Source organism: Manacus candei, unplaced genomic scaffold (assembly GCF_025592945.1).
Source record: "Manacus candei isolate 608988 ecotype Guabito, Panama unplaced genomic scaffold, ASM2559294v1 h1tg000045l, whole genome shotgun sequence".
NCBI classification, from domain to species: Eukaryota; Metazoa; Chordata; class Aves; order Passeriformes; family Pipridae; genus Manacus; species Manacus candei.
Genome location: NW_026138093.1, coordinates 5,191,673 through 5,211,495, shown reverse-complemented (window position 1 = coordinate 5,211,495; position 19,823 = coordinate 5,191,673). Strand labels below are relative to the sequence as shown.

General features: G+C 53.9%; 1 protein-coding gene and 1 pseudogene across 1 annotated transcript in view; one reads left to right on the top strand and one right to left on the bottom strand.

Annotated features, from left to right (window-relative positions):
• Window positions 1-19,823, bottom strand: part of LOC127474811 (zinc finger protein 208-like) — a 1,297,692-nt pseudogene that overhangs the window by 1,074,713 nt on the left and 203,156 nt on the right.
• Window positions 1-19,823, top strand: part of LOC127474831 (zinc finger protein 271-like) — a 279,141-nt gene that overhangs the window by 246,360 nt on the left and 12,958 nt on the right. The gene's annotated exons all lie outside the window — the stretch shown is intronic.

The window sequence follows — 19,823 nt, the reverse complement described above, 5'->3', positions numbered from 1 at the left end:
CAGTGAACTTCCACAGGTCGATCAAGAGCAGCCCCCAAAGCAATGTCCCAGCTCTGGAACAAGGCAGGGCCCCTCTGAGCCCCCTCCATGGCCACACAGGAGCGTCTGTGGGAGGTGGTCGGTGGCAGGGAGCACCATCAGCTGGCTCTGCCTCCCAGCTTGTCCAGCACAGCCAAAGGCTCTGAGATGTCTCAGGGTTCCTTTGGTTCTATGAGGCCCTGCAGTGTCACAGTGGCCCCTTGAGTCCATGAGGTTCCTCAGGGTCAGAATGGCCCCTTGGCTCCATGAGTTTCCAAAATGTCTCAGGGTTCCTTTTCTTCCATGAGGCCCCACATGTCAAAATGGCCCCTTGATTCCACCACATTTCAGTGCTCCTCTGTCGCTTTGTTTCCATGGGGCCCTGCAGTGCCACAATGGACGTTTTTTCCCATGAGCTTCCAAAATGTCTCAGGGTTCCTTTGGTTGCATGAGGCCCCATATGTCCCTTGGTTCCATGAGATTCCACAGTTTCCCTGTGTTCTTTTGGATCCATAAGGCCCTGTAGTGTCACAACTGCCCCTTGATTCCATGAAGTCCCACAGTGTCCCTGGATTCCTTTTGTTCCTTGAGGTTCCCCAGTGTCACAATGGCCTCTTGATTCCATGAAATTCCACTGTGACCCAGGGTTTCTTTGTTTCCAAGAGCCCCTGCAGTGCCACAATGGCCTCCTGATTCCATGGGTTTCTGCAGTGTCACAATGGCCCCTTTATTTCAGGAGGTTGCCCACTGTCCCTGGGTTCCTTTGGCTCCATGGGACCCTGGAGCATCCAGTGGCCTCTTCATTCCAAGGGTTTTCCAAATGTCACAATGGCCCCATTATTCCATGAGGTTCTGCAGTTTGACAGTGGCTCCTTGATTCCAGGAGGTTGCACAGCATCATCACACAGCTGAGCCCATCCTGATGAAAGTTCTGAGGAGGTTGGGAGGAACTGGGACAAAAGGGATAAGATAATTGGGGAAGGAAAGAGGGGCATGGCCAAGAGAGGAAAGATTTTGATGAGGTAAAACCAGATTCAGGGAATGCTGAGGCTGCTGAAACACTGACTGTGCAAACATTCCTTTATGCACTTTGTAACCTCAAGCCCTAACACTACCCAAAACTGCTGTCCTACCACTGAAAAGAAATCCACTGCTCTAATTCCAAGCCAGAAAAAGTCCAAACCCAGAACTCCACTTATTCATCCTCTAATGCCTACCCCAATACCAAACCTGTATTACCAGTATGAAAAGTCAAGTTTTAATCCTGAACCAGCCAAAAATCCTCTTCCCCTAATCATGAACCAGACACTGCCAGCAGAACAACAAACCTCCCAAAGTTCTGCCTAATCCCCACCCTGAGCTCTAAACCCCAAGCCCTGACCATTCAGCACCCCCACAGCCCTTGGGAGCAGGGCAAGGACCTGGAGGGCCCAGAGCAGGCCCAGGGGGTTGGCAGAGGAATGGGAGGTGACCTGGGTCTGCTCAGCTCTGCAGTGACCCCCAGGAGAAGGGCCTGGGCTCTGGGAGGGATGTCCTGTGGCACAGGGGCTCAGGATCCAAGTTGAGAAGGCCAAGTGCCCATGGCAACAGCCAGAGCTGGTGCAGAGACATCAGGGAGGGTCTAGAAATGCTGCTGGGAGGGGGTGGGAAAGCAGGAGGGGTGTGTGCAGCCTGCAAGGCCAGAGCAGCAGCAGGGCCAGGGCAGGACAGCCTGCAGGAGAGATGGCCAAGGGCTCTGGCAGGGCTGCAAGGCCCAAAGGCACCCAGGCCTTTGTCCCCTTGCCTCTGGCAGCTGCCTCTGCCACTCAGGCCACCACAAGACACTTGCCTGGCAGGTTCTGCACTTGGTTTCTGCCTCGCCCCTCCCTCAGGAGCCTGGCAGGGGTTGCCCAGTTTTGGGCCTTTGTTGTTCCTCCCCCTCCCATCCCAGTGCCCCCCAAACAGCCCTGAGCCAGCCGGGAGGGACAGGATCTGCTGGGCCAGGGCCTGGGGCTCAGGCCTTGGCCTTTGTGCTCCACAAAACCAAGGCAGGCTTTGCTCAGCATTGCAGGGGCCTGCCCAGAGCCTTTGTCTGCCTGCACTCCTGGCCTCCAAGGAGCTGCTCCAAGGAGTCCCTGGGGAGGCTTTGGCAGTGCCTGCCCTCAGTGGGGCCCAGCAATGCTTCAAGGCACTTGGACTTTGGCTTCTGACTTCAGCAGCTGCTTCAGTCTTCTCTCAGTACCTCAGGATCATGGACTGGGCTGCAAACACACCGTGGGGCTCATTAAAATCTAGAAATCCCTCAGGATCTCTTTGTCTTCCTTTAATTGTCTTGAAGGTAATTTCAAAACAAGTCTTTGAAGTTTGTAATTATTTTGTTTTAATTCAATGATGGCTATTTTTTAGTTCAGAGAAGAGGTGATAAAAGTGTTCTCCAAGTGATCTTGATGCTGAGTGTCTCCTCAGGAGATCCACACTGACCCTGGATGATCAACCTTGCTCCTCACCCCCCAACCTCACCGATTCTGACATGGCCCATCTTGGACTGAGCTGATGCAACTCCAAATACACTGTGGGACCCATTAAAACACTGAAAAAAAAATATTACTATTCCTTTAATTGTCTTCAAGACTTCTACAGCTAATTGGAGTTTTTTTGTAGTTTAGCTAAGGAGGAAGATTTTAAAGTGGAAGGCATGAAAAATATATATTTTTTGATGAAAGAGAATGATTTACACAGAGCCTTGGGATGCCAGAGGGTCAGGGCAGAAAGGATTTGGATCCAAAGACAAGGGGGCAAAAGAGATTAGTAGCACTTAATCATTGACCTGAACACTTATCAGGTGATTCAATAGCATTTGCTACAATTTTAACAGTGACTGAATTATAGATTCACAATAACAACATTCTCACCATTGTCAATTCACACCCACACCCAGGCAGAGATGTGTGCACACATCAAGAGCTGGATGTGGAAAGGTCCCTCTCACAAATTCTCCTCCTTGTCAGAGAAACACATCCACAAATCCCTTTGTGTTTCCCAACAGACAAGGGTCACAGCTGGAGGAGTGTTTGTTGAGGGGGATCAGAATTGTCCTGGGCATCAGGGAGGGTCTTTGGAGTGTTGCAAACTGGAGGGTTCCCGAGCTGGGAGAGGCTGCCAGAGGTGTCCCACTGAGAGGGAGGTGCTGGGGAGCTGCCAGGGCCTCCCTCAGCCCCGCTGGTTGTGGGCTCCCAAGGTGACTGGCTTTAGTGATCTGCTGAATTTCCATCCTGGTGTCAGGAATGACTGGAGTTTCCAAACTATTTGGGAATTGTATCCAAACTGTTCCATTTGGGTTACGATTCAGGTAGGGAATGTTCCAATGTTTTCAGGGGATGACTGATTATCCTGTGTTCCTCAGCTCTTACACCCATCCTAGTCAGCTGGATGGTTTATTGACAATGTGTCCCGAGGGGCAGCACCTCCGATGCCATAGAAACCCCTCCCCTGGATTAGGAAACCTTTGGAATTCAGGAGGTGTCCCAGTGGAGCATGAAAATGAACAGCAGTTTTCCCAAAGCCCAGCCCCAAGCAGAACAAAGCCAGGCCCCATCAGTGTCAGAGCAAAGGTCCCCCATGGCTGTGTCCCTGTGGCCGCTGAGGCAGCAGCGCAGGCCCGAGGCGGTGCCGGGTCCCGGTGCAGCCGGGGCAGAGCGGCGGCTGCGCGAGCGGCAACCCCGGCGGTGAGTGCGGCAGCCCCGTGGGAGCGGCGGCTCCGGGCACAGACGCCGGCGGCAGCCGCTGTGGCTCCTGGAACCCAGTGGCCATTGGGACACTGCAGGGCCTGCTGGAATCCAGGGGCCGGTGGGACACTGGGGAGCCTCTTGGAGCCAAGGGAACCCTGGGATGTTTTGGAACATCCTGGAATCAAGGAGCCATTGTGACACTGCAGGGCCCCATGGAACCAAAGGAACCCTGAGAGTTTTTGCAACCTCATAGAATCAAGGGGCCATTTCTGGCAGGATGCTCTGCTCTGATAATACCTAAACAATGGTCAGAGAATGCAAGCAATGCACACTCTCTGTGATGAGTTACTGCTGGTGCCAAGGTGCTGTTTTTAATGTTGAATTATGCTAACCCCAGAATGCTTCATGAAACTTCAAACACACATCCTGCTTTCTGAAGCAGGATTTGACAGATAAGTTGCTCCCTGGCCTGCAAATATGTCTGGCAGTCAAACACTTTATAACTATAAAAGCCCTGTCCAACTGTCATGGGGCAGATTCTTCCACAGACTTCCTTGAAGTGTGTGGAGCTTCTGCCATGAAGCAGGGACAGCTCCTCATGGTCACTGCCCAGGGGTTAAGTGAAAGAGAGAGAACTACCCCCTGTTGTTATGGGGTGAGTTACCTCACTCTCTGCTTCAGGATTGTTTCTTTTTGCTGGCTTTGATGCAATTACTTTAATATAATGACTTTGATAGACTGCACTGTCCTATCTTACACTATACTGCAAGGAGGTTTTGGCTTTTATACTGTGCGGTAAATAATTCTCTTTAAGGTCTTTTGTCTGTTCATTTGTCTGATCAATTTTCTGTTCATTTGTCATAATAAATAATCGATTTTATAGAAATATTTCTGATTTGCCATCACTAAAACCTGCAGGACAAAGTGATTGAATCAGACCTCTATAATTCCATCAATTGAAATCAAAATATGAGTCTGAGATTGGATCCAGCCACCCCCAGGCTCTTCTCTGAGAAGGAATTTAGAAAGCAGGGGGGTCCTTTCTGCACCTCGTAACTCAATGAGACGGCTTCTGCCATCAACTTTGCCTAAGCCTTCCACCCCCCCAGCCCCAAGCCGTGACACATGGGCGTGTCTTGTGCATGCAGTGCAAACATGGACTCCTGATCTGGTCATTTGCTGTCCCTCCTTGGAGGGAAGAACAAGCCCAATGGCCTGGGGTGAGAGGCCAGTGCTGGGAGCGGCGCTGGCTGTGCCAGGGCACTGCTGGGTGCCCCCACCCTGAGCACTCCCCCCCTTGTGCTGGTCACTGCTGTTTTCCTCTGCAGGGCGTTGTGTTGGGCACATCCTGGAGAGCAAAGTGGAAAGCAGATGGAAGCTTTGAGGCCCTGGCCTGAGGAGATGCCCCTGCAGGATGGCAGTGCTGCTGCAGAGGTCAGCTCTGTGCCAGCAGTGCCCGTGGCTGTCCCTGCCTGCAGTCCCTGGACAGTCCTGCAGCAGGACTGGCACCGACTGCCAGAGCACTGAGGCCTCCAACAACACAGGGCTCTGCAGGACAGTGTGGAAGGGAAGGGAGAGGAGGCCATGCAGGAGAAGGGCTGCTGCTCCCTGACAGTGCTGCTCTGCTGGGACTCTTTTCTGGCCCAGCTCTGCACAGAGGCACCGACCCTGCAGCTGCAGAGAAGTCAGAGAGGAAAGATGTCAGGCAAACAAGCCAATGCAGAGCTCTTTATTTGGTTTAAGCACACAGTGAGTACAATTGCCAATTTGTACACCTTCCAGGCCAGGCTAGAAAGGCCTACACTGAATTGAAAATGGTGTTTATATATAAAAAGATATTTATACATATATCCTAATAGATATATTTATAGATATAAAGATTTTTTGATGTGAACAAATTCACACAAAAATAACACTCTTATCAGAAGCAAAAAATAGGTATGGTGAGCCTTTAATGAAGTCCATAACAGGATTGGCCTTTAATGAGGTAAATAGCAAGCCGAAGAAGGAGAGTTTATTACTTCTGAAAAACAGCCAGTTATGAGTTTCCTCAGGGCATGCTTGAGCTCCTGGTTCCTCAGACTGTAGATGAAGGGGTTCAATGCTGGAGGAACCACTGAGTACAGAACTGAGAGGGCCAGATCCAAGGATGGGGAGGAGATGGAGGGGGGCTTCAGGTAGGCAAAGAATAACGTGTTGACAAACAGGGAGAGCACAGCCAGGTGAGGGAGGCACGTGGAAAAGGCTTTGTGCCATCCCTGCTGAGGGGGGATCCTCAGCACAGCCCTGAAGATCTGCACATAGGAGAAAACAATGAAAACAAAATAACCAAACATTAAACAGGCAATAACCACAGTGAGCCCAATTTCTCTGCGGTAGCCTGAGTGTGAGCAGGAGAGCTTGAAGATGTGTGGGATTTCACAGAAGAACTGGCCCAGGGCATTGCCCTGACACAGGGGCAGGGAAAATGTACTGGCTGTGTGCAGCAGAGCACTGAGAAACCCAGAAACCCAAGCAGCTGCTGCCATGTGGGCACAAGCTCTGCTGCCCAGGAGGGTCCCGTAGTGCAGGGGTTTGCAGATGGCAACGTAGCAGTCGTAGCACATGATGGTGAGGAGGGAAAACTCTGTTCCAAGAAAGAAGACAAGCAGAAAGGCCTGTGCAACACATCCTCTGTAGGAGATGGTTGTGGTGTTACGGAGGGAATTGTGCATGGCTTTGGGGACAGTGGTGCAGATGCAGCCCAGGTCTGTGAGGGAGAGGTTGAGCAGGAAGAAGCCCATGGGGGTGTGCAGGTGGTGGTCACAGGCTACGGCGCTGAGGATGAGGCCGTTGGCCAGGAGGGCAGCCAGGGAGATGGCCAGGAAGAGCCAGAAGTGCAGGAGCTGCAGCTCCCGCCTGTCTGCCAATGCCAGGAGGAGGAACTGGGGCATGGAGCTGCTGTTGGGCATTTGATGCTTTTTAGCACAGGATCTGTTCAAAAAAAGAAAGGACAGGGAACAGTTAAGATAGACCTCTATGGAAAAGCCACTCCATTGCTAAAAGAAATTCATGTGTCAAATGTCACCAAATGCACTGCCAAGCAGTCAGTTTTGCTCTGCTCCAGGGAGACATGGAATTTTTTGGTAAAGCTCTCACACACACAAGGAATGTCAGATGTAAGAGACCTTGAATACAAAAGTTCCATCGCTACCCTAAAGACTCAGAAGAGCTGGAGCTGCAGAGCAGAAGCTTAGTCTGTCCTTGGAATAACTGTACCTGTGTTTTCTATTTTTACCATCACAGCTGGGAAAGTTCCACTGCAGGAATCCTCATTTCTATGGCCCAGCACACAGTGCCCAGCAAAGCTGCAGGGAAGGGCCCCCAGAGCTGCCTGAACACCCCCTCCCCCAGGCACTTGCCCCCCACTCCCTGCCCAGGGCTCTGCTGCCTGGAGCTGTCCCTGCCAGCAGCTGCTTCCCCGGGCTCAGGGTTGAGAAAGTGACACTGATGTGTCTATAAGACAGTTTTGATGTCTGACACTCTCAGGTTCAATCTCCTCTAATCTAACAGAGTTCAAGTTTCAGTGTCTCCTCCTGTACTCAGAGATTAATTTCTCTGTCACAGTCAACACCCAGACAACCCAGAGTATAACACTGAAAGAACTGGTTCATTCACTTTAAGGTACCTCCTGTCTGTCTGTGCCCCTTGCAAATACCTTCTGGGAAATTTCCTGCTTTGATCTGGAGCTGTGACCAGCCCTCATCCCTGCAGCACACTTTGGAGATCAGAAGGACTCTGCCCTGCTCTGCCCTCCCAGGAGTTGTTCCTTCCCCACAGCCCTTCTCCCCCAGCCCCGTGGCAGCTCCTTGGCCGGGCTGAGAGCTGACCCTGGCAGGCAGCAGAGTCCCTGCCCCAGCACACAGAGCCCTGGGGGCAGGACCCTGCTCTGCACCACAGCCCTGGGCACCCCTGGCTGCACCCCCACCTTCCCACCCCACAGCCAGCCCTGCCACAGGGAACCTTCTGGCCCTGGGCCTCTGAGGGGGCAGCAGCAAGTCCTGCTCTGCAGCAGCTTCTCCTGCTGCACCCCAGCAAATCCAGCAGAGCCATCCTGACAGCTCCTGCCACTGCTGCCATTTGGTAGCTGGGAGAGGCACTTGCAGGAACTCACCTGCACTGCTCTGCAGCCACAGCCTGAGCGTGGCAAAGGGCTGGCAAGGTTCCTGCCCTGAGCAGCTCTGCCCTGTCCTCCCAGCCCAGGATCCCTTGAACCTCCTGCTCCCTTCTCCTCTCTGCCCTTGCTGCCTGCAGCTCCTGCCCTGCTCTGCCATGTGGCCACTTCCCCTGCACTGCAGCAACTGGGAGAGTGCTGCTGAAAGATCCTGGAAGCTGTGGGATGTGGCAGCTTGAGGAGATGCCTCCAGGAAGAGAAGCTGAACTTTGCTACAGCCAGAGAATTCTTCCTTCAAATCCTGGGAAGGTTTCTCCTGTAGTGAGAGCTCAGTCACCTCCCAGCCCAGGCTGCCTCTCATCTCTCTGCCTTCTCTCCTGTGCCCTGGGTGCTGCAGGCAGTGCCCTCAGCCCTGCTGGGCTGTGCAGAGGAGCTGCTCACCAGCAGAGCTGTCTCTTTGAAGCTCTTCTTGCTTGCCAGGAGCTCCCTGTGTGCCAGGAGCCCAGCCCAGCTCAGCAGCACAGCAACAGCCCCAGGCAGGCCTTTCTCTGCCCCTCTGGGCTCCCTCCAGCTGTCCCTGGGGCTCCAGGGGAACCCGCTGGCACACAGCTGAAGGAAATAATGATGTGCCTTCTCTCAGCTGGGCACAGACACTTCTTTCAGCAGGGTCATTTTTCCAAACAGAGTTAAGTTCAAGAGTCCCCTTTTCTTGTCCCATCATTAGACAGGAAACCCAGACAGTGCCCAGGAGGGATCTCCTTCACCTGCACTGAGGGAAGGGACTCAGCTGAGTCAACAGAGGTGTCTCCTCATGGCTCTGCAGACCTGGGGCCAGAAGGACACTCAGCTCCCTCCCCAACCCCCATGGGCTGGGATTCCTCCTGCCCCACTTCAGTGGGCCCAAAACAGGCCCCTGCAGGTGACTCCTTGTCCCAGCTCCCATGGCAATGAATGAAGACCAAAGCCAGGAGTGACCTGCTGGGACACAAAGCCCTGGTTCCTTCTGAGGGGCCAGAGGTGACTGAGATTCCTGCTGGGAACTGCAGACTCCAGTGGAGCAGTTCCTAGGGACAGGGCAGCAGCTCTGGGATCTTCTTGGAGGCTGCTGGGACATTGCTTTGGCCAACTTCAGTGGCAGAAGGGGCCCACATGTAGGACAGGGGAACCTGTCACTGTTCCTTCTATCCAGGGCAGCCCCTAGAGGTGCTCAGGTGACCAAATGGAGTCAGGTGGCACAGGGAGAGAGGTCTCTCTCCTGTTCTTTATCAGGGTATTTTCTACATGTCCTCAGAGTACAGTGGTAGTTGTCTCCTGGACATCCCTTCACTGCTGAACCTAATTCAGGGCAGCTGAGCCTGGATTGAACAGCCAAAGAGGGGCCTGTAGTGCCAGGGGAGGTGCCAGGGCTCTGCAGCACAAGTGCAGCAGCTGCCATGGACAGCACAGGGCCTGTGCAGGGACCCCATCCCCATTCCCAGCAGTTGTGGGACAGGCACCACCCAGGGCTTCTCAGACACATTGGGGGCCTTTGGGGCAGGGAGTGAATCCCAGCCCTGCAGGGACACAAAGGCTGTCCCTTCTCTGCCCAGCCAAGGCCGGGCCAGGCACGAGTCCAAATCCCATCAGCCCAGGCTGTCCACACTTGTTTCCTCCCTCTGCTGGCTCTTCTCTCCCCCAGCATTTCAGCAGCATGTGCTGATCTCCTCACGGATCAGGCCTGGGATTTTCCCCCTGGGCCTGAGTCCCAGCACGTCCACCCCCAAGGCCATTGTCAGCAAAGCCTCTGCACACCCCAGCTCTCGGGGCTTTCAGAGCAGCTTTCCCCACTGCAAGTCTGTTCTTACCCCGGTGCCCCACTGAGGGGCTGCAGCCAGACAGGCCCCAATGCCCTGCGTGTGGGGCACAGGCAGGAGGAGCTGCAGCCCCAAGTCTCTCTTCATTCCACTTGCAGGCAATAACAGCCCAGGCCTGCTGAGACAGTTCCCGGGTTGCAGGGCTGTGATGTGTTGGGAGAGAAGGCCAAGGAGACACAGGAGAGAAGGAGGAGGGGAGAGGTGTCCTCAGCGGGAAGGAGCTTCTTGGAGCTGTGCAGCTGCTCTAGGGGATGAACAAACTGGGTGAACTTTTGTGGGTGAGGGTCAGAGGAGAGACTGGTTTGGGTGACCTTGTGGAGTGAGACAAAGAGCCCATTGGAGTTGGCTTTGATAACCTTGGAATTCACTGGAAAGGCCCCATGACAGGATGCAAAGAGTCCCAGAGGTTTGTGCAGGGTCTTGGTGAAGACACCCCTTGGGACACAGGCCTTTAGAGCACAGCTGGCAGGTTGGTGGACAAGAGGGAGGCTCATCTGCATCTGCTTCTCTCCCAGAGGAACCAAGAGGTTCCCACAGAAACTGACTGTAGCGATGGGAATGTATGGTGGTTGCCATGGTAACTGAGTGTAGCAATGGAAATGTATGATGGTTGCCATGGTAACTAACTGTAGCAATGGAAATATATGATGGTTGCCATGGTAACTAACTGTAGCAATGGGAATGTATGAGGGTTGCCATGAAAACCAACCATAGCAATAGAAATGTGTGATGGTTGCCATGGTAACTGACAGTGGCAATGAGACTGTATGTGGTTGCCATGGTAACCGACAATAGCAATGGGAAGTATGATGGTTGCCACAGTAACTGACCATAGTGACGAGAATGTATGGTGGTTGCCATGGTAACTGACCATAGCAATGTGAATGTATGATGGTTTCCATGGTAACTGACCGTACCAACGGAAATGTATGATGTTTGCCATGGTTACTGACCGTAGCAACGAGAATGTATGGTGGTTGCCATGGTAACTGACCATAGAAACAGGACTGTATGATGGTTGCTATGGTAACCGACCAAAACAGTGGGAATGTATACTGTTTGCCATGGTAACTGATGGTAGCAATGGGAATGTATGCTGTTTGCCATGGTAACCGACCGTAGTAATACAATGTATGAGGTTTGCCATGGTAAATGACTGTAGCAGTGGGAGGTATGATGGTTGCCATGTGTCCTTGTTAGGACAGCTGGGACCGATTCATCACTGGATGGGTGTAGCCCAAACCTGTGTATTCTATGGCCTTCCATGCCATTTCCCAGAAACTGTTGTCAGTAGAGGCCTGCAAGGGGCGGGGGGGGGGGGATGTTCCTGAGCACCCTCATACCCTTTTATGGACTGAGCATCCTCATACCCTTTTATGGAATTCCCCACTCTAAGGGAAGGACGAAGCATCCATTTATGGAATTCTCCGCTCTGAGGGGAGGACTGGGCATTCCTGCCTGAACTGGAGAATATATAAACCTGGAATTTCAGAACCTTACTACCACTTGTGGGATCCAGAGGAGGACTGCAGCTCACCGCTCTCAACCAGACTGAGACCACCACCCTCAACTGGACTGCAATCACCACTTTTGACCAGACTGCAACAGCTCTCCCACCAGCAGGTTTTTCCCCTCTCCCTTTACTTTGGACTCAAGGGGGGGCCCAAGGAACACCACTTTGTTCATGCCCCAGGGTGCTGGGTTATACATTTGGGTTTTGTGGGTTAAGACCAATTGTTTATTTGTATAATTGTACTTAGTGTATTATTTTAATAAATTGTTATTCTGATTTATAATCTCTTCTTTGAGTTGAGTTCATTTCCCCTGCTGGTTAACTCTTAAACCAGCACAAGGGGCCAGAACTGGACACAGCACTCCAGGTGGGGCCTCCTCAGTGCCCAGCACAGAGGGGCAATCAGTTCTCTGCTCCTGCTGGCCACACTCTTCTCCACAAAGGCCACGATGCCCTTGGCCTTCTTGCCCCCCTGGGCACACTCTGCCTCATATCCAGCCCCTGTCAAGCAGCACCCCCAAGTCCCTTCCTGCTGAGCAGCTCTCCAGCCCCTCTGCCCCCAGCCTGGAGCGTTCCAGGGGGTTGTTGGGACCCAAGGGCAGGCCCTGACACTTGACCTTATTGATCCAGCCTGTCCAGATCCCTCTGCAGAGCCTTCCTGCCCTCCAGCACATCCACACTCACACCCAACGTGGTGTTGTCCACGACTTTCCTGAGGGGGCACTCGATCCCCTGGCCCAGGTCACCCAGAACGATGTGAAACAGAAGCAGCCCCAACCCTGAGCCTTTGGGAACCCCACTAGTGACCGGCCCCACCTGGATTTCCTTCCATTCCCCACCACTCCCTGGGCCATCAGACACTTTGTCACTCAGCAAACAGTTCCCCAGGCAAGCCATGAGCAGCCAGTTTGTGCAGGAGATGCTGGGGGAGATGGTGCCAAAGGCTTTCTGGAATTCCAGAGAGACACATCCCCAGCCTTTCCCTCAGCTGCTGAGCGGGTCCTTTGTCAGAGAAGGAGATGAGGCTGGTCAGGCAGGACCTGCCTTTCCCAACCCCACACTGGCTGGGCCTGATCCCCTGGTTGTCCTGCCCCTGCCATGGGATGGCATTTAGGAGGATCTGCTGCATGGACTTCCCTGGTCCTGAGGTCAATGGGACAGGCCAGGAGTTCCCCAGATCCTCCTTTGGGCCCTTCCTGGGGATGGGCATCCCATGTGCTTGTTGCCAGTCAGCTGGGACTTGTGCAGTTGTGCAGCACTGCTGGGGAATGAGTGAGAGTGGCTTGGCCAGCTCTTTCTCCAGCTCCCTCAGGACTCTTGGCTGCATCCCATGTGGGCCCAGGCACTTGGGGGGGTCTCACTGGCAGAGCAGGTCACTGACCATTCCCTCCTGCATTGTGGGGGCTTCACTCAGCTCCCCATCAGCAGCTTCCAGCCAAAGCCTGCCTGCCAGGTGTCCAAGGGGTCAGTTCTGCTGCCCCCTCCTTCCTTACCCCACAATGGAAAACTCCCTCATTTTGTGTCACCGTGCCCCAGATGGCTCCAACCACCACCTCACCCACCAGTCCCACAAACATGGAATGCTTTGGCTTGGGAGGGGCCTTAAAGAGCATCTCAACAGCCTCAGAGTTGAGAATTCCTTCCTACTATCTCCTCCAACCCTTCCCTCTATCCATGGGAAGCCACTGCCCCTTGTCCTGTCACTCCAGGCCCTTGTAAATAGTCTCTCTCCATCTTTCTGGTTGGCTCCCTTCAGGCACTAGAAGGCCACAATCAGGTCAGCACAAAGCCTTCTCTTCTCCAGCCTGAACAATCCCATTTATCTCAGCCCTGAGATATTTCTGAATCTCCCAGAATCCAGGGGCCATTGGGACCCTGCAGAACCTCCTGCATTCAAGTGCTCCTTGTGAAACTGCAGGCTCTCCTGGAACCCAAGGATTCCTGGAACACTGCAGAGCTCACGGAACCAAGGGGCCACTGTCCCACTGCAGCTCCTTCTGAAGCACAAGGGACCCTGGGACAATGGGAAATCTCCGAGAATCCAAAGGGCATTTTGGGACTGCAGGGCCTCATGGAACTAAGGGAACCTTTGGAGACTGTGGAAGCTCATGGAATCCAGGGGCATTGTGACACGTAGGGCATCCTGGAGGCAAAGGAACCCTGAGAATTTCAGTGGGAACAAGTTAAGGCAGCAGCAGCTGCATTCAGTTAATTCAGATCCAAAAGGAGTGTTTTGGTCTTGACTGGTGTTTTTCCATCCAGAGAGTGCTGTTTGCCAAAGGGGAAACCACTTGGAACGCTCTGCATGGCAGCCTGTGTTTTTCTCTGGTGGCTGAACACAGCCAGCACATGAGGGGAGGGGAATGTGTGGGATCAGGGCACTGCTTTGGGGCCATGATGGGAATTCCAGTGGACTAAAAGACAAACAGCAGGTGCTGCTCACAAGAGAGAATAAAAGGGGACATGGAAAAGTGTTGGTGGAAAAGTTCAGAATTGGAACTCTGTGTGTGCAGCCTCATTTTCTCCTTCAGTGCCCACAGGAAAGGGGACAAAAATTGGGGGTTGGGAGCACAAAACTGTTTGGTAGGAAATTGAGGATTGAGGGGAGAGTAGGAAAGTGGGAGGAACAGGGAGAAGGGTGGAAAAGGGAGGGTGGTCTGGCGAGTCTGATTGTCCCATGGAGGTCTTTGGGCACAGGGGACTTGGAAAGGGGTGTGGCCCCCCTGAGCTCCCAACTTCCTGTGGGTTGTGGGGGCTGCTGGATCCAATCTCAGTCTTGGAGTTCAGAGGAATAACAGAGGTGTGACTAAATCACTTTGGTCCCCCAGGTTTTAATGATGGCAAATCAGATCTATTGATAGAAAGGAACTTATTTAGGGTTACAAATGATCAGACAAAAGATCTTCATCAGAATTATTTACTGCACAAGAGAAACACTAAAACTAACAGAAATACAGAAAAAGATAAGACAGCGCTCTACACTACAGCAATTGTTGAAGCAATTCTACTCAAGCTGGCACAAAAGCAATAATTCTTAATTAGAGATGGATGGAATTCCCCCAGACCAACACTCACGAGGAGATCTCTGCTCTCGACCTCCAGGACTGACCTTGGGGGGGTCCCCAGCCAGGGCAGGAATCTCCACACACCCCCAAGAAGGGTTCTGTTAGAAGAAGCTGCCCCTGTGAAAGGGGACTGGCCCTTTGTGTTCGAAAGGGTTGGACTGACAGTCACTGGACTCCACGGGTTGCCTCACCATCAGGGGGTTCATTCAGGGTGGAAGCAGCGGTCGAAGCAGTCGGGGCACTGGTGGGGCTTCTCTTACTGGTGGGTCTTTTGGTGTCTGGTCAAGTTAGAGCTGTCGGTGAAGCTCTTCCCACACTCCCCACACTTGTAGGGCCTCTCCCCGGTGTGGATGCGCCGGTGGGTGACGAGGTGGGAGTTCTGGTTAAAGCCCTTCCCGCAGTCGGTGCAGCGGAAGGGCCTCTCATCCGTGTGTGTCTGCTCATGCCTGAGGAGATGTGAGCTGGTCTGAAACCTCTTCCCACATTCCAAGCACTTGTAGGGCCGTTCCCCGGTGTGTATGCGCTGGTGGGTGATGAGGTTGGAGCTGTCCTTGAAGGTCTTCCCACATTCCAAGCACTTGTAGGGCCGTTCCCCAGTGTGGATGTGCTGGTGAGTGAGGAGGTGGGAGCTGTTCCTAAAGCTCTTCCCACATTCCTCACATGTGTATGGCCATTCCCCAGTGTGGGTGTGCTGGTGTCGGATCAGGTGGGAGTTTTGACTGAAGCTTTTTCCACATTCCCCACACATGTAGGGACGTTCCCCAGTGTGGATGTGCTGATGTTGGAGCAGGTAGGAGCTCTGGCTGAAGCTCTTCCCACATTCCAAGCATTTGAAGGGCTTCTCCCTGCTGGGAGGGTGATCAGGGACCACCAGCTCAGAGCTCCCCCTCAAGCTCCGGCCGCCTTCCCAGCACAGGCTGGCTCTTTCCTCCTCAGAGCACCCTGGGATGGCTTTGGAGCCCCTCCTGCAGGGGGATCTCCGGCCCTTTTCCTCCCCGCTGCCTTCCTGCGTCGGGGAGCCCTTCAAAACGGCCTCTCCCACCAGGGTCTCACGGGGGGATTTGTCCTCCGGGCTCTCCGTCCTCAGCTCGGGGCCTGGGGCAGGAAGCAAGAAGGACAGGCAGGGGATTTGCCTCCGGCCCACAGGGAAGGCCAAGGACATCCCCCCAACTCCGGCCCCGGCAGGACGGCGGCGCCAGCGGGGTTGTCCTGCAGCCGGGGCCATGCTGGGCTGACAGAGCCAGCACAACACCCGCCCAAAGGGACACTGACTTCCTCCTCACCTGCCTGGGGGGCCCAAGGCATCTTCCTCTTCCTCGCAGCCTCCTCCTCCATCTGCCCAAGCTTTGGGAAGGACAAATCCTGATGGGGGGAAAACAAGGGCTGAGCGTTTGTGTTTGGGGGTTCCTCCTGCCCAAGTCCATCTCTAGAACTCACCGGGCATCCTGTGACCATAAAAACCTCCAAAACACCAAGATTCGGCCCAGAAAAACCCAAAACACCCAGATTCACACAAAAATCACTCAGAAATAGCAAGAAGACCCTTAGTCCCTCAAATTGCAAAAAGTTGAAATTTACATAAAAATACTCCAAAATATTAAGATTAGCCAAAAAAAATCTCTCCCAGATGTTCCCCGTCATTCATCTCTTTTCCCTCTGGAATTGAGAAGGTCTCTCCTCTCTGGGATGCTGAGGTCCCACTTAGGGATGCTGGGAGTGTTGGGGGTCCCAAGGGTCCCTTTTCCTCTGACTCTCGCCTTACGGGTCCCACATTCCCAGACATTCTCCCTCTCCAGGTTCTCCACTCTGTTGTCTCGGGGATCCCAGATGTCCCCACTGTCCAGGTTTTCCCTTCTCCACTCCCCCGTTTCAGGCTCCTGTGTCGCTTCTCTCGCCCCTTTCCCATCGTGGCCGCTCCGCTCACCCGACAGCAGCAGGAAGGGCAGGGACAGGGGCGGAGCAGGAACAGGAACACCAGGAAAACAAGCACCTCCCCCCCCATCCCGTGGGTGCTCTGGAAGGGGGAACTCATCCCAAATATCCTGGGGGGAGCGCAGGGGATCGGGACATACTCAGGCTGCCAGCACAGATTTCCCTGCAAAGTCTGCAGGGAGTCAAGCTCTGCAGAGGAGATTGTGCCCCATGGATGGGATTGCAGAGGCTCCCTCAGGTCCCCAGCAGGAATCAGCAACCAGGAATAGACACAAAAGGTCCCTCCACAGATTTCGGGGGAGCGCCCTGTAGGGAGGGGACAGTGTCACCCCACCAGGGCAGGGCTGACACGTGGGAGGCTGCTCCAGGGCTCTGCAAGAGGCCTCGTGCTCTGCTCGGCCCCAGCACTGGCTGGTCCCAACAGCCCCGGCTGCCCCCGGCCCTGGGCAGCTCTGCTGCCACAGGCTGTGCCCTCACCGTGGCCCTGCAATGGCCCTGCCTGTCCCTCACCCGTGGCCCTGCCCGTGGCCCTGTCCCTTGGCTCTCTCTCTGCCAGCTCAGCGTGGGGCACACGGGCTGGGGGTCCCTCCCAAGCCCCCCGGGCAGCCGGCGTTGGCTGGGGGGATGTGAGGGCTGGGCCTGCTCAGCACAGCCCCGGCCTCGTGCCCAGCGCCTCTTTCCTGACCCACACAAGAGCTTCCCGGCCCCCCAGGGCTCCCCTGCTGCTGCCTCTGCTCCTGGCCCTGCCTTTGCTGCTCCCTTGGCTGGGGCAGCGGCTGCAGGGGGGGATGGCAGCAGCTTCAGCTCCACGGCACTTCCTGGGGGGAGCTCAGCCCGGGGGGACGGGCAGGGACCTGATGGGGATGGACAGGGGCCCAGCAGGGACAGCCAGGGCCTGCAGGGGAAGGCACAGGGACAACCTGGCCCCCCACACTGACACCGCTGTCTCTGCTCCTCCTTGCAGGCTCCGTGGCCAGGCACAGTTGGTGTTCCTGGGTGCCCACCATCTCAGCACTTGGAGACGCTCAAATCAGCGCCCGCAGCTCTGCAGCAAAGCCCCAGCTCACCTGGCACACAGGGGATGGACACAGCACCTGCTCGGGGATGGGTACCTTTGCCTCTTCCCCACCACGGGGCTCTCCTTCCTCAGCAGCACCTCTGCCTTGCACTTATTCTCAGCCTCACCTCAGGGACAGCTCTGGGCTCACCTCCGCGCCACTTCTCAGCCTCACCTCAGGGCCTGGGCTCAAGGACAGGAACCTGCAGGGAGGGGACATCAGGTGCAAGCTGAGGGCTGCCTGCTTGCACTGGCCTCTGGGCTTCTTTCTCCTTCTACAACCAGCCCAGAACTCAGCCTGCTTTGCTAACACCACACATTTACAGACTAACCTTGGAGATAGATATGGACAGACATCTCTATCACCCTGGGGATGGAGCCTCAAGCATGTGCTGCCACAGGAATGGCAATCAGAGAATCACAGAATCAGCCACGTTGGAAAAGACCTCCGAGATCATCAAGTCCAACCCTGGATCCAACCCCGCTGTGCTTCCCAGACCATGGCACTGAGGCCACATCCACTCTGACCTTCAACACCTCCAGGGACGCTGACTCCACCCCTCCCTGCCCAGCCCATTCCAAGGCCTGATTACTCTCTTGGGAAAAAATTGCTTCCCAATATCCAACCTAAACCTCCCCTGGCACAGCTCCAGATCCAGCCCTCTTGTCCTACTGCTGCTTCCTGGCAGAACAGCCCCACCCTCACCTGGCTCCAACCTCCTGGCAGGAACTTGGGAGAGTGATGATTCATCCTGGGGACCTGAGGGAGCCTCTGCAATCCCATCCATGGGGCACAATCTCCTCTGCAGAGCTTGACTCACTGCAGACTTTGCAGGGAAATCTCTGCTCCCAGCTGCATCCTGAGCACAAGTTCAGTTTGTATCTGTGCTGGTTTAAAAGTTAACCAGCAGGGGGAATGAACCCAACTCAAAGGAGAGATTATAAGTCAGAATAACAATTTATTAAAATAATACAGTAAGTACAATAATACAAACAAACAATTGGTCTCAACCCACAAAAACCCAAATGTGTAACCCAGTACCCTGGGGCCTGAACAAAGTGGTGTTCCTTGGGCCCTGTTTGAGTCCAAAGTAAAGGGAGAGGGGAAGAACCTGCTGGTGGGAGAGCTGCTGCAGTCTGGCCAGAACTGGTGATCGCAGTCCAGTGGTGGTCTAAGTCTGGTTGAGAGCGATGAGATGCAGCCGTCCTCTGGATCCCACGAGTGGGTTTTAAAAATGTTCCAAAACTCCAAGATTATATATCCTCCAGTTCAGGCAGGAATGCTTGGTACTCCCCTCAGGGCGGGGAGTTCACAAAGGGTGTGAGGACAGAAACATCCTTCTATCTCACAGGCCTCTTAACACCTAGTTTATAGCCTGAGGAGTCAGGCTCTATGGGTAGAAGGTGCGAATAGTCTATTGACAACAATAGTCTAGTTTCTGGGAAATGACATGGAAGGCTATAGAATACAGTTTTGGGTTACACCCACCATGCTCTATGGGCAGAGGGTGCGAATAGTCTATTGACAACAATAGTCTAGTTTCTGGGAAATGACATGGAAGGCTATAGAATACAGTTTTGGGTTACACCCACCATGATGAACTGATCTCAGCTGTCCTAACTAGGACATTATCCACCCCTTATTCTATGCCATCCATGTCATGCCCAAATTAACCCCCTTTAAAAACTATATCCCTTTAAAACTATATACATCTATCTATCTATCTATCTATCTATCTATATATATACAATGAAACATTACAGACCATTCTCACTCAAAATTAGGTCCCCTTGTGGTACACAACGTGTCTCCCCATCTTTTTGCATTACCCACCACGTGGAACCAGGTCCCTGAGCAAAAACAATCCCTCGGATGGGTTTGCCTTTGCTTGAGGTGGGACTAATCCAAACAGTCTTCCCTAACATTCCTCTCATATGTACCACGGGGACTTTATCTCCATCTACAGTATGCAAAAGTTCTGATTGGGCAGGGCCAGCTCGATTGATGGAACCTCGGGTGTTGACCAACCAGGTGGCCTTTGCTAAATGCAGCTCCCAGTGTTTGAGAGTCTCCCCACACAGTGCCTTCAGAGTGGTTTTCAGCAATCCGTTGCACCGCTCAACTTTTCCAGCAGCTGGTGCATGGTAGGGGATATGATACACCCACTCAATGCCGTGCTCTTTGGCCCAGGTGTCTACGAGGCCATTCTTGAAATGGGTCCCATTATCAGACTCAATTCTCTCCGGGGTGCCGTGTCGCCACAGGACTTGTTTTTCAAGGCCCAGGATGGTATTCCGGGCAGTGGCATGAGGCACGGGGTATGTCTCCAACCATCCAGTGCTTCCTTCTACCATGGTCAGTACGTAGTGCTTACCCTGGCGGGTTTTGGGGAGCGTGATGTAGTCAACTTGCCAGGCTTCCCCATACCTGTACTTTGACCACCGTCCACCATACCATAGAGGCTTCACCCGCTTGGCCTGCTTGATGGCAGCACATGTCTCACAGTCATGGATGACCTGTGAGA